This window comes from Cebus imitator, unplaced genomic scaffold (assembly GCF_001604975.1).
Source record: "Cebus imitator isolate Cc_AM_T3 unplaced genomic scaffold, Cebus_imitator-1.0 Scaffold637, whole genome shotgun sequence".
NCBI classification, from domain to species: domain Eukaryota; kingdom Metazoa; phylum Chordata; class Mammalia; order Primates; family Cebidae; genus Cebus; species Cebus imitator.
In genome coordinates, this window is record NW_016107952.1 from 506,332 (window position 1) to 520,127 (window position 13,796).

Consider the following 13,796-nt stretch of genomic DNA (forward strand, 5'->3'; position numbering starts at 1 on the left):
TTTTCTAGCATATCTGTTGAAAAGACTATATTTTCTAACTGAATGACCTTAGTACCTTTGTCAAGAATCAGCTGACTATATATAGAGAGGTCTAATTTTAGACCCTCTATTCTTTTTTTAAAATAATTTCAACTTTCATTTTAGATTCAGGGGTACACATGCAGGTTTGTTACCTGGGTATATTGTGTGATGATGAGGGTTGTGGTACAATTGATCCCATCACCCAGGTACTGAGCATAGGAACCAACAGCTTTTCAACTTTGGTCCCCATTCCTCTCTCCTTCCCCTAGTAGTCCCTAGTGTCTATTTTTGCCACCCTTATGTTCATGAATACCCATTGTTTAGCTTCCACTTATAAGAACATGCAAAGATCCTCTGTCTTATTGTTTATCTATATTACTATCTTTATCCCAAAATCAAAGCACCATGCATATGATTTTAAGATACTATAATTCTTCCAACTTTGTTCTTTATTTTCAAAATTTGTCTATGATAGATTTTTTTGTTTCTATATAAATTTTAGAATGAATCTGTCAATTTCTACCAAGAAAATCCTGCTAAGATTTTGACATCTTAACAGTATTGAGTTATTCAATTCATGAGCACGGTATAGCTCTCCATTTGTTTAGACCTTCTTAAATGTTTTGTAGTTTTAAGAGTACAAGAATAGTGCATATATTACTTAATGTATTCCTAAATATTACACAGTTTTAATACTATTACTAATGGTATTGATTTAATTGAAATTTCTAATTGTTTATTGCAAGTACAGTAAATTATCACTATTCACAATAGTTATGTTCTATAAAGTCTCTGCAAACACTGAATTAGCAAATACTAAACCATTGCTCCTAAGGAAAATACAGGATAAAGTTCATGCAAGTCTCTGGTAATGTTATCAACGGATCAGTATATAACCTTGTTTTATGCATATTTCTGTTTAAAGACATGTTATTTCCTATATATTGTTGACTCATTAACACTGAGACAGATAGCCAACAACATTGTAACTCATGCCTGAACAAAACATATTTGACACACATATTTTCTTTCTAAGGCACATCATAAACTTCTTGCACTTAAGAACACTAGATAGCACTGATTGGGGGCCATTTTAAACAGCAAAACCACCCCTGAAAAAACACAATGATGCAAAAAGTAGCATTAAATAGAGCACAAAAAGGGCACTGGTTTATAGTATGAGAGATGAAATAAGAAGACAGAGAGTCATCTTGTTCAGCATCAGCAGGAAATATGAGCATCAGGTGACTTAAATTTTTCACTGCTCTGCACACATCCACAAGTCAGTGTGAGAGTGCCAGGCATATACATTTGAGGTTTACAAATAACTTAACATTGCCTAAAGCTATAGGTAAATTCAAAAGTACAGAATCAACTAAAATGAGGATGGTATATACAAATAGATTTCATTTTCCAGTTGTTTACACAGTTCATATTGACCTTGTATGCTGTGACTTTGCTGAACTGACAAGTTTTAGTCACTTTTTGGAGAGGCCTTAGGATTTTCCAAATAGATTTATTTTGTAATCTGTAAACTCTTCTATACTCTTACTGATTTTCTGTATACATCTCCCATCAATTATTGAGAGAGGAATGTTGAAGTCTCCAACTATAATTATGGATTTCTACTTGTCACTTGAGTTATATGGGCTTTTGTACATGCATTCTGAATCTCTGATATTCTGCACATGCGTATTTGTAATTGTTACGTCCTTTTCATTAATTGATCTATTTGTCATCTCTAATAATATTCCTGGTTCTGAAATCTACTTTATATAATATTAATATAATCACTCCAGCTTACTTTAAAGTGGTATATGCATATTATGTCTTTATTTTTAATTTGTCTGTCTTTAGCATTAAAGTTGCTTGCTTAGAAACAGCATACAGCTGGGACTTGATTTTTAATTCAATAAGTCAATCTCTTCCTTTTAGCTGGATTACTTATTTAGTGTGAATATTGATATGGTTGGCTTTATATATCTGGCATCTTATTATTTATTTTCTATTTGTCCCAATTCTCCTTTGTTTCTTTTTTCCATTTTCCTGCTTTCTTCTGGAGTAACTGAGTATTTTTATAATTTCACTTTATTTTCATCATGGTCTGTTAGTTATATCTCTTTGTTTTATTTGACTATTGCTCTAGGATTTGTCGAGAGATAATAAGACCATCATTCAATACCTCAAATAAAAAAATAAGAGACGGGAAGAGCCATGCTGACTAGAAAGATACAGTATCTAAGAACAGAGTGGATAGCTGATTATATATTTATTTAGGGGAAGTGTGGAGCTCAGGGATTGGCAGACCTTAAGAGGAATAAGTAGATTGAGATTGACATTATCTGTAGAAGTATGGTTACTGATATCCATACAGATCATCGCATATCATCTGTAGAGATCATCCTGATCAACTGACTTGAGCAGTGAGGAGCTGAAACTGAGGTGACTTGCTGATTAATTAACAGGTATAAAACCAGTTCTGGTAGCTGCTGATTACCATGGTTAAACTTTTTTCTAAATTTGTAGAAATGTTTTAAAACTTCTCAGGTTTTAAACACATCTCTCAAATTTATCATATCTACCTTCAAATAATATTTTACCACTTTATGTATATCATAAGAATCTTAACACAGTATACTTCGATTTTTCCGATTCTTTCCTTGGTACTATTATGATGTTATTTCTGTCTATGTTATTCACAAAACATATTGTCCTTTTTTTTTTTTTTGAGATGGAGTTTCGCTCTTGTTACCCAGGCTGGAGTGCAATGGCGCGATCTCGGCTCACCGCAACCTCCGCCTCCTGGGTTCAGGTAATTCTGCCTCAGCCTCCTGAGTAGCTGGGATTACAAGCACGCACCACCATGCCCAGCTAATTTTTTGTATTTTTAGTAGAGACGGGGTTTCGCCATGTTGACCAGGATGGTCTCGATCTCTTGACCTCGTGATCCACCTGCCTCGGCCTCCCAAAGTGCTGGGATTACAGGCGTGAGCCATCGTGCCTGGCCTGTTCTTATTTTGAAGTAATCATTTTTTAAAGAGTTTTTAAATGAGAAAAATTTTCTTTATATTTACCTATGTATCTGTTATTTTCAGTTCTTTTCATGTCTTCACATAGATTCATATTTCCATCTAGTCTAATTTTCATTGTGCTTAAAGAATTTTGTTTTACATTCTTGCAGTGTAGTCTGCTGCTGATGAATTGCTCTGCGTTTTTTTTTTTAATGCAAATGTCTTTTCTTTTTGCCTTTATTTTATTTATTTATTTTAATTGTACTTTCTTTAACTTCTGGGTTACATGGGAAGATCTTGCAGGATTGTTGCACAGGTACCCCACATGCCATGGTGATTTGCTGTCTCCATCCCCCCCATCACCTACATCAGGCATTTCTCCCAGTGTTATTCCTCTCCAACCTCCCCACCCCCTGATGTCCCTCCCCTAGTCCCCACCCCCAACATATACCAGTGTGTGATGTTCCCCTCCCTGTGCCCATGTGTTCATTGTTCAACACCTGCTTATGAGTGAGAACATGCGGTGTTCGGCTTTCTGTTCTTGTGTCAGTTTGCTGAGAAAGATGGTTTCTAGATTTATCCATGTCCCTACAAAGAACATGAACTCATCTTTTTTTACGGCTGCATAGTATTCCATGGTGAATATGTGCTACATTTTCTTTGTCCAGTCTATCATTGATGGGCATTTGGATTGGTTCCAAGTCTTTGCTATTGTAAACAGTGCTGCAATGAACATACTTGTGCATGGTCTTTATAACAGAACGATTTATAATCCTTTGGGTACATATCCAGTAAGGGGATTGCTGGGTCAAATGGAATTTATATTTCTAGATCCTAGAGGAATCGCCACACTGAAGAGTGTTTTCCAGCTTGGATTCATTCTCTCCATCACATTCAGGTATACCTAACAGATGTAGATTAGGTCTTTTCACATAATCCCATATTTCTTGGAGCCTTTGTTCATTTCTTTTCACTCTTTTTTCTCTTTTCTTGCCTTCTCATTTTATTTCATTGAGTTGATCTTCAATCTCTGATATCTTTCTGCTTGGTTGATTCAGCTATTGATACTTGTGTATGCTTCATGAAGTTCTCGTGCTGTTTTTCAGTTTCACCAAATCATTTATGTTCTTCTCTAAGTTGGTTATTCTAGTTAGCATTTTGTGTAACGTTTTTTCAAGGTTTTTAGTATCTTTGCATTGGGTTAGAACATGTTCCTTTAGCTCAGAGAAGTTTGTTTTTACCCACCTTCTGATGTCCGCTTCTGTCAATTCGTCAAACTCATTCTCTGTCTTGTTTTTTTCTCTTGCTGGTGAGTTGTGATCCCCTAGAGTAGAAGAGGCAGTCTGGTCTTTGATGATTTCAACCTTTTGTGCTGGTTTCTTCCCATCTTCATGGGTTTATCTACCTTTGATCTTTGAAGTTGGTGGTTTTGGATGGTGTCTCTGAGTGGATGTCCTTTCTGTTGATGTTGAAGCTATTTCTTTTTGTTTTTTAATTTTCCTTCCAACAGTCAGGCCCCTCTGCTGTATGGGGCTTTTTTGTTTGTTTGTTTGTTTTGTTTATACAGGGGTCAGGATGCCACTTGAGGAGACAGTGTGTCCCTTATCTGCCTGCAGAGGTGCTGCTGGGCTGCCTCGGTCTCAGCCCAGCTGCTGTGTAGGTTTTCTTTGGCTTTTGTTTACACAAGTCAGATTAGACCTGCCTTTGCAACGGCAGATGCCCTTCCCAACACCAAGCTTGAGGGTCCCAGGTCAAGCTCACACTGATGTGCTGGCTGCAAAAGTCTGAGGCAAGAGGGCTTCAGTTTGCTGGTCTTTGTGGATGTGGGATATGCCAAGTTGTATCACCTGTCTCCCTGCTTTCAGCTCTCCCTCTCTCTGGGGGGTGGGTAGATCCATCCCGCAGGCACTCTCAGTGCTAGCCAAAACTGCTGCACTGTTCTGTGCCAACCAACTCGCAGCACTGGGCCAGCCGGAGCTGTTGGTTAGATCTGTGCTGGCAACTTACAGCGCTTCTCAGCCCGGTGGCATTCTCCCAGACTGTGGATTGAGAAGGTCATGGAAGGAGCACAGTATCTGAACTGGAGTGCCAAGGGGGTAAAGTCCCCGATCCTCTAGTCAGTTGCACTTCCAGGGTGGAGCAATACCCCACCCTGCCTCAGTTTGTCCTCCCTGGGCTACACCCACTGTCCAACCAGTCCCATTGAAATGAACCTGGTGTCTCGGTTGGAAATATAGAGATCACTTGTCTTCTGCATCTCTCTTGCTGGGAGCTGCACTCTGGAGCTATTCCTACTTGGCCATCTTGGCAGAAGTCTCTTTGCCTTTATTTTTTGAAAGTTATTTTTGTTGGGTATAAAATCCTAGGTTGACCGATTTTTTTGCCCCTCTTCTATACTATAAAGATACTATTCCATTATCTTCTGATAGCATGGTTTTTAACAAGAAATATGCTATATTTTATATATTTATCCCTCTTCATGTAATATATGTCTAGCTGCTTTAAGATTCTGTCTTCATCACCAGACTTCAGAAGTTTCTGCAGTGGTTTTCTTCTGTTTCTTATAGTTGGGATATATTAAACTTCTTGGTTATATGGACTTACAGAGCTTGTCATATTTTGACTTTTTTTTACTATTATTTCTGCAAGTATGTATATTTCCCTCCTTGTTTTCTCCTTCTACTACAACTATACATATAGTAAATCACCTAATAGTGTTCTGTGAATCACTGATTTTCTTGTTACAGACATTTTTTTCTCTATATATTTTACTGTGGTAAGGTCATACTGTGATGTCTTTATAAACACTAATTTTTCATTCTGCTAAATTCTAATTACCCATTAATATAATTTGTCATTTCTGACACTGTATTTTTTATTTCCAGAAGTTCATTTGAGTCTTTTTTATATCTTGCCTTTCTTCCATCATTTGTATGCTTTCATCTCCCTTCTCAAACATATGGAGAGAGGTGTTTTCATGTTCTTGTCAGAAAATTCCATTATTTTTGTAGTTTCTGGAGATGCTTCTACTGATTTTTCTCCTGGTTATGGATATTTTTCTTCTTCTTTAGACATCTGGTAATTTTTGCTGAATGTAGACATTTTGAGGTTTTTGTTGTTGGGTAATAGGTTTGTTAGATTTCTTTATTGCTAATATTTTTGGGATTAAATTACTTGGAATCATTTTGATCACCTTAAGTTTTGCTCTTAAGCTTTGTTAGTGTGGATTCTAAGCAATTTTTAATCTATGGTTAATTTGGCCTCATGATTAAGGCTATGCCTCTCCAAGGATTCTACTTTAGGCTGTTTATATTAGGAGGTCTTACTACTCCGGCTAGTGAAAATACCAACTGTTTCCAGGCCTGTACAATCTATCTACTCCTTTCCAGGGTTCTTTACGTGACTTCTGGCAATTTTCTTACATACATAAGCAGATAACTTATCCAAAGACTCGAAGGTCTTTTTTGGGGACATCAGAAGATCTTTCTCTGTGCAGGTCTCACCTCTCTCATATTTTCCCCTGCAAATTCTAGCCACCTTGGTCTGCCTAAACTCCAAACTCTGCTTTTTAAACTTAGCCTGTTTGTCTCTGGGTGGATTCTCCTTCCCTACTACTTTGTGGAAACTCTTTCTAGGTAATGAACTGTTAGAATTGTAGGGTCACCTCATTTGTTTTCTTAATGCCTGAAACCTACTGTTTCATCTACTTTATTCACTTTTATAGCTGCTTAAGAAAGGTGAGTTAATATGGTTCTTGTTATCCCATCATGGCCAAAAGTTCCCTGAGGGGTTCTTTTTCATATGATTTCTTTTTACACAGGTGAAAAGATTAATTGAAATGTACACACACACACACACACACACACACACACACACACACACACACAAGAATATTATTCAACCTCAAAAAAGAAGGAAATCCTGCCATTTGCAACCACATGAATGAAGCTAGAGGACGTTATGCTAAGTGAAATAAGCCAGACACGGAAGACCAAATACTACATGATACCACTTGTTATGATAAATTGAAAACAGTCAAACTCATAGAAAAAGAGTAGAATTATGGTTACCAGGCACTGGAGTGAGGAGGAAATGGTAAAGTATTAGTCAAAGGATACAAAGTTTCAGTTACACAAAATGAATAAGTCTTAGAGATCTACTATGCAGTGTAGTGCCTACATTTAAGAGTACTGTATTGAATATTTTAAAATTTGTTGAGAGGGTAGATCTTACGTTAAGTGTTCTTATCATAATAATAACAACAATACATAAAGAAGCCAGGAGGAAACATTTGTGATGGATATGTTTATGGTACAGATTGTGATAATGGTCTCATAGGTGTATACTTATCTTCAAACTCATTAAGTTGTATGCATTAAGTATGTGTAGCTTTTTGTATGTTAATCATACCTACATAATAATCAATCATACATAATACAGCAATTTTTAAAAAATAAAACAATTTAACCATTTTAAAAAGACAGGTGTTTTGCTTTGATTTTTGGTTTAATAATTAATACTTAAATTAATGTTTAATCATGCATAGTAGTTAAGTGCAGGGACACTGGAATCAGGCTATCTCAATCTCAGTCCTACCATTACGAGCTATATGAGACTGGTTCATGTTCTCATTACCTCTTTGCACCTGCTTCCTCACCTGTAAAATGAAAGTGATAATAATATCGATTCTATAGGGCTATTTTGAACATTAAATGAGCTATATGTGTATAAAGAACTATATCCATTATCTATTGCTCCATAACAAGCCTGTATTACAAAATATTCCAAACCTTATTTGCTTAAAACAAGAACCATTTATTTAGCTCACAATTGGGTAGGTCACAATTTGGGTTGTGCTTCTCTGGGAGTTTCTTCCCCTGGTCTAAATGCAGCTTACTCCAGTGTATATAGTCTGTCATTGGCCAGCTATTCATCCTGCTTCTGTAGTTTAACTCATTGTTGGCTCTAGTGATGGAGGAAAGTAGACCTTGTGCCCTAATCCTCCCACAGAGTAGCCTGGGCTTATTCACAGGACTGATCAGGCATCTAAGAGCAGCAACAGAGCAACTCCACTACTCAAGCACTTTTAAAATCCATCTATGTTGCATTTGCTATTTTCTCATTTACCAATACAAGTCATATTGCCTAGCCCAGAGTTAGTATAGGAAGGTACCATCAGTGGTATAGATATGGAGAGGGGACAAATTTATAGACATCTAAAAAATATACCATAGAACATAGCAAAATTGTAACTAATACATGTTAGTTATTTTTCTTACCTTATGGTAATATATCATAAGCATAATAAGCATGTAGTAGTTATTATTTACAAATAATAGGTAGTAGTAAAAATCATGGAGCCAAGGCATTATTTATTAAATCCATCACATCAGTGCACTGTTATAGCTAAAATAAATGTCTTTGTCTTGGTCCAACTGATCTTTTCACTCTGCCTCTATGCAATTATTAGAGCTTCAGGGAACATCTCTTGCCTCCAGTTCTACAGTCACGTTCTGCTGCAAAATCTTGTTTCTGCACTCCTCAGTGAGAACAGTTGTATAAATCACCCAGAATGTTGGCAAGAAAAGAGCTACTTCTGGGCTGAGTGCTTTTTGGAAAAAAATCATTCCTGCTACCCAGAAGTCATTTACATAGGTTAATTCCTGGGGGTTAAAATTCATGGCACCCCTTTTGCTGCTGCAGCTGTGGCAGAAACTGTCTTTCTGCAGCATCACAGAGAGATTACTGCTTAAGCATTTTATGCACACTTATATGCAGGCACTCCTGACATCAGAAATACTGTTTATTAGCCCTGCACATTTAGGTCTGAATAGCCCTCTCTCCCTGGATTTGTTATTCTCCTGACACCAAATGTCACATTTATTGCACCAATGAAGTATTGCCTGAATCCTCCTGGATCAGGCACTCATCTGCAAATCATTGCTCAATCATTCTCTGGTCCTACATTCCCAAACTTGATTTAATCATAGATAGTGTGTTCATAGCTCACAAGTCTTCACTGAACCTTAATAACCTACAAGTCACCTACTTCTCTGTGGCAGGATGATTCATTGAGATATTAATTTTACTTTGTTCTTGCTGCAGTAGGAGAATATAAAGAATAAAAGGAAACTTTTTCTCATCCTACCTCCCTTCCAAGAAGAATAATCATGTCACTGTGATGAGTCTCCCTTGATCTGTGGGAATTATTGTAGTAGCTTCTTTGTTTTCCAGAAGAGACCCTTGAAGGCAACACCCTTCCCACTACCCCAACCTCATTCCAGATCTTTGGGAAGAAGCTGGTACTTGGGAAACAGGGATTAACAGCCTGAATGCTGGAGAGAGGGCAAAAAAGAGAGATTCCTACACAGTGAAAGCATTTTTGGAAGGGAGGGGAATATTGTTTTTTTCAGGTGTGGATAGAAGACTTGGACCCCTTTTCCATGCAGTGGTCCACAAGTGATAAGACTTCTGATGTGGTAACACATGGGTAGCATGTGCTAGGGCCTTTGGAACCATGGCCAAAATTTTGTAAGGGAGTGTTCATATTCAAATGGGACAAGTACAATTCAGCAATGAACATCTTAGCAGCAACAGTGATAGAATAAAGACCTGAGTCCCTTTTTTCAAGTTTTCTACATTGTATCCACCTAGTAAGGAAGTAGTAAGGAAATAGCTCTGTCCAGCCTACTCTGTCCCATATGCCTACGATTAGTTTTCCTCCTAGCCCTAGTGTGATCATGCCAGAAAACAAGACTATGTATTACCTTTCTCACACCTTAGTCAAGGTGCAAAATTATAGTGATATACCTAAAAATAAAATCTTCATCAAGTTTCTAGGAACAGGTTTTCTAAGCTATTTTCCATCCTCATAGTTTTTGGTTTCATGCTAGTCACCAGAAATCCAAGGATAAGAGAAGATACACAGTAGTAGCCAGGAGTTGGTAGGAGCCTAATATGTCAGTGCTAAAATCTCATCTAGATCTCGTACACAATAGCTAGCTTACTGGCACCAGTAGGTCTGTTAGCAGGTGTGAGATAAAGAGGATTCGGATCCTACCATGGCTCAAAAAGCAATTACACAGAAATGTTGCTTCAGGACTTAACATTAAAACCTCTCCATCAGTTCTAGTTGGCTTTATCCATCAGTCCAAAGGCAATTTTCACCCAAACTTTAAGCATTATAGATTCCCTCTTTCCCCTCGAACCTGAAAATCCAGCTGTGTTCTCTCGTCTCTGACATCAGCATTACTGGCTTTGATACAGCCAACCATCTGGCTGATGAGGCATGAGGCAGAATGGAATCCAGCTCACTGTTCCCTGCTGTTTCCACATGAACATTACAAAACCCATTGGCATCAGCATGGATGGGGAGCTGTGATCCAGACTTATAAGGAATTGGCACATTAAATGACTCCGGGTCATAATTTCTGATGACCATCAAGAACCTTTTCAGGTTGAGATGAAGGTGACTCTTGTGATAACCTGGAACTTTGGGAAACACTTTTTAGTCAGATGGTCTTTACAGGAAGTTCACCAGATGATATGACATCTTCAGTATAAGTGGTAAAGCAGAGGAATCTAGACTACTGAGAAAAGGAGTTAAAGGTTTTTAGCTATTTGCTTGTTTCAAGTATGAAATGTATCTGTTCATTTACTGTTTGAATTCACATTTCTGCATAAACTGCTTTTAATTTTTCCTATTCTTTTTCAACATCATATTTGTAAGTAGAAAATTTCTACCCATCAGTGTAAAGCATTTTTTCACCTCCCACCCCCAGCCTCACTCCTCCAGCTTTTCTGTCATTTCTGACTTTGGAAATTATAAAGGGAGAGGAGAGACAATAACAACAACAACAAAAACAGAATGAGTATGAATAAGAAGGGTAATATGATTTTGTAATTAGAGAACCTGGATTTAATCTGTTCTGCTACTTACAAAATGAATTAGTCTTTGTGTACCATCATTTGAACTCTGTGCCCCACATTCTCAATCTGTAAAATAGGGAAAATAATAGTAAATGATGAAAGGAGTAGTCTGTGTAAACTAGAAAGCCCTTAGAGATATTTATTTATTAAAGGAAAATTGAGAAAAGAATTTTGAACTTCATATCACACCAAAAGTATAGGAAATAAAATTAAAGTTGATAAAGAAAACTGTATTTTCTTCTTTTCATTTTTCTCATGAGCCTTGAAGTAGGCTCTATACCTGTATAATTTACTGCTTTCATTATGGAGATGAATTATCTGAGTATGTCTTCCCCAGCATAAGGAGAGTTCTCTCTCTCTCTCTCTTTCTCCCCCACCCCCAGCTTTCTCCGTTCTCCCTCTCTGCAGGGAATAGAAATTTGGGATTCAGGAAGCAGCATCAGTTCTCTACGCATTAGCCTGCCAGTGTTTCCTGGACTGTCCAGTTGCCCTTCTCTAGTTCTCCTTTGAAACTAAAATATAAAAAGAAAAATGCCATCCACAGCATTGTTCAATGTGACTATGCAAACCTATTTTATTCTTACTTTGTATTCAGGACACATGCACTCCTCCTCCTATAGTATTTGCTGATATGCTTTGCACTCCAGCTGCTGCAATATTTAAATCAGTGATTCAGTACACAGACCACACAAGGTGCCACTACACTCCAACAGGCAAGGTCTGTCTCTCCATGGGGACAGAGGATCTAAGCATCTGTCATTCTCCTCCCATCGCTTATAATTAACCACACGCCCCTTTATACATATAAATATTTATGTGCAAAAATAAAATTCCCTGGTGTTTTAAGCCAATCTCTCTTCTCCTCAGTGAGCTTCGAAAGTTGCAAAAATGAATTTTTTACTTAATTCAAGACTGTAAGAAGCTCTTTAGTGTTAAGAACTTATATAATCATTTTCTGAGAAAATAATTTCAAACCTCAGATTTCCAAAATCTAAGTTCCATGCAGGAAGTATCTTTGTCTATGTCAATGATATATCCCCTGTTTTAGAAGAGTCTCTGGGATATAGTGTGAGCTCAATAAATCTTAAATGAAGGATGAAATGTACAGGAAACCCAATTACAAAACACGATACTGTTGTTTAGGATGAAGAATTTAAGACTAGTATTCTAGGCAAACAATGTAGAACCTGAAAATAACAAAGTATTAAATGAGAACAAGCCAGAGTGAAATAATCATGAAATCATTATTAACTCAACAAATCATTATTAACTATTGCCAAACATCATCACATAAGATCCTGAAGCAATTATAAAAAATAAATAATTGTTCTTATCCTCAAGGAACTCTTGTGTGATCTGCAAAGGATGGTCAATGGATTCCCTATCAGCATTTGTTAAAAGTGCAGATTCTCAGTTCTCATCCCAAGCTTATTGAACCAGAATCACTGAGGATGGTCCTTGGAATCTGTATTTTTAATTTGTTAGCCAGGGAAAACTTATGAACACTAATGCTTGAGAAGGTGGTCTAGTGGAACTCAAGTTATTTGACTGTTTCTCAGGAATTATGTGGTCTCTGTTACCATTCAAGTGAGGTTTACATTGTCAAGCCCAAACATCTCTTAGGAAATGGGCAAAACATAATGATACTAAAATAACATGATCATTTTAGATTAACAGTTCAGTACTGGAGCATACAAAACAGTCCTCTTTTAAACTAATCCTTACTGAGACGGGTGATTTAAGATGAAGAAATAAAAAGACAAACATACAGCACATACTTGTAAACTTTCAGAAACAGACCTAAATCAAATGTCTTACATGTTCTCAAGCTCCTAAACTTCTCCAAGTAAGTGTTTGAAACTTGCCTCAGGCCTCATCAATTTCAAATATTCCAGGGTATCCATTAACCTGTCCAGCTCAGCGCTAACTTCAGAATTGACTGACACCTGCATACCTTCTTGCAAAGACTAATTAGATCCTTAGTGCCCAAAGTACAGTCAGAATCAACTACCATCTGGCTCAGAATGGTGCTGCCTAACATTCTGAATGTTTAGCTTTAATTATGTGTTTGTGTAATTTAATGCAATTTTCGACATACTACTGACATAGAACATCTTTAAACAACTTTACTGACCCCCTGTGGATTGGAAAATCCATCTCCAAGTCATTCTTACCCCATTTGAATTTCTCCTTGGACCTGGATTCAGCAGGAGGAGCCTTTTCCATCCTTCATTTCTCTAATGTCTTGTTCACTTCTACTCTTTTATTTTACACATCCTTCAACTCTGTAAGTTCTACTGGCTTGTGAATCTTGTCCTGTATAGCTCCTGATGTCTTTAATAGCCATTTTCTTCATTTTAACATTCTTGCTAATCCTCCTCTCTTAACTAATTCTTCTTTAAATGATTTGTAAACATTTAATATTTATTTATTTTCCTTGTTCTGTACCTCAGCATTTACCATGCTATTTACTCTTTCACTAAGTAAAGAATTAGTAAAATTGATTGTTTAATTACAACATAATGTTGGTTATTATTTATAATATAATGTTATATTATGTTTTCATGCTTTGTGGGAAAAGCATATGAAATTTAATGCCAGCCAGGAAAAATGAAAATTGCACTTTTTTGGGGAATTGTAAATGTTGGTCACTGAACTAGCCGCAAACACCTCCTTAACATTTTGAAAAATAACAGATTAATAATAATTTGAGATAACACCATTTAATGTCTTAATGTTAAACTGTGTATATTTGCTGTTAATCAAAACAATTTTTTAAACTCAAAGTGATGGCACTTAATGTTATTTTAATTATGCAAGGAGCTAATCAATTTG

At 36.8% G+C, this 13,796-nt stretch overlaps 1 long non-coding RNA gene across 1 annotated transcript; it reads right to left on the reverse strand.

The window, feature by feature from the left end:
- Nucleotides 1-7,321: 7,321 nt before the first annotated feature.
- LOC119469373 lies at nucleotides 7,322-11,628 on the reverse strand. Its single transcript, XR_005198163.1, has 3 exons — nucleotides 11,546-11,628; nucleotides 10,972-11,027; nucleotides 7,322-7,689 (listed from the first exon to the last, which is right to left on the reverse strand). It is a non-coding gene; the product is annotated as an uncharacterized LOC119469373 (long non-coding RNA).
- Nucleotides 11,629-13,796: the final 2,168 nt, after the last annotated feature.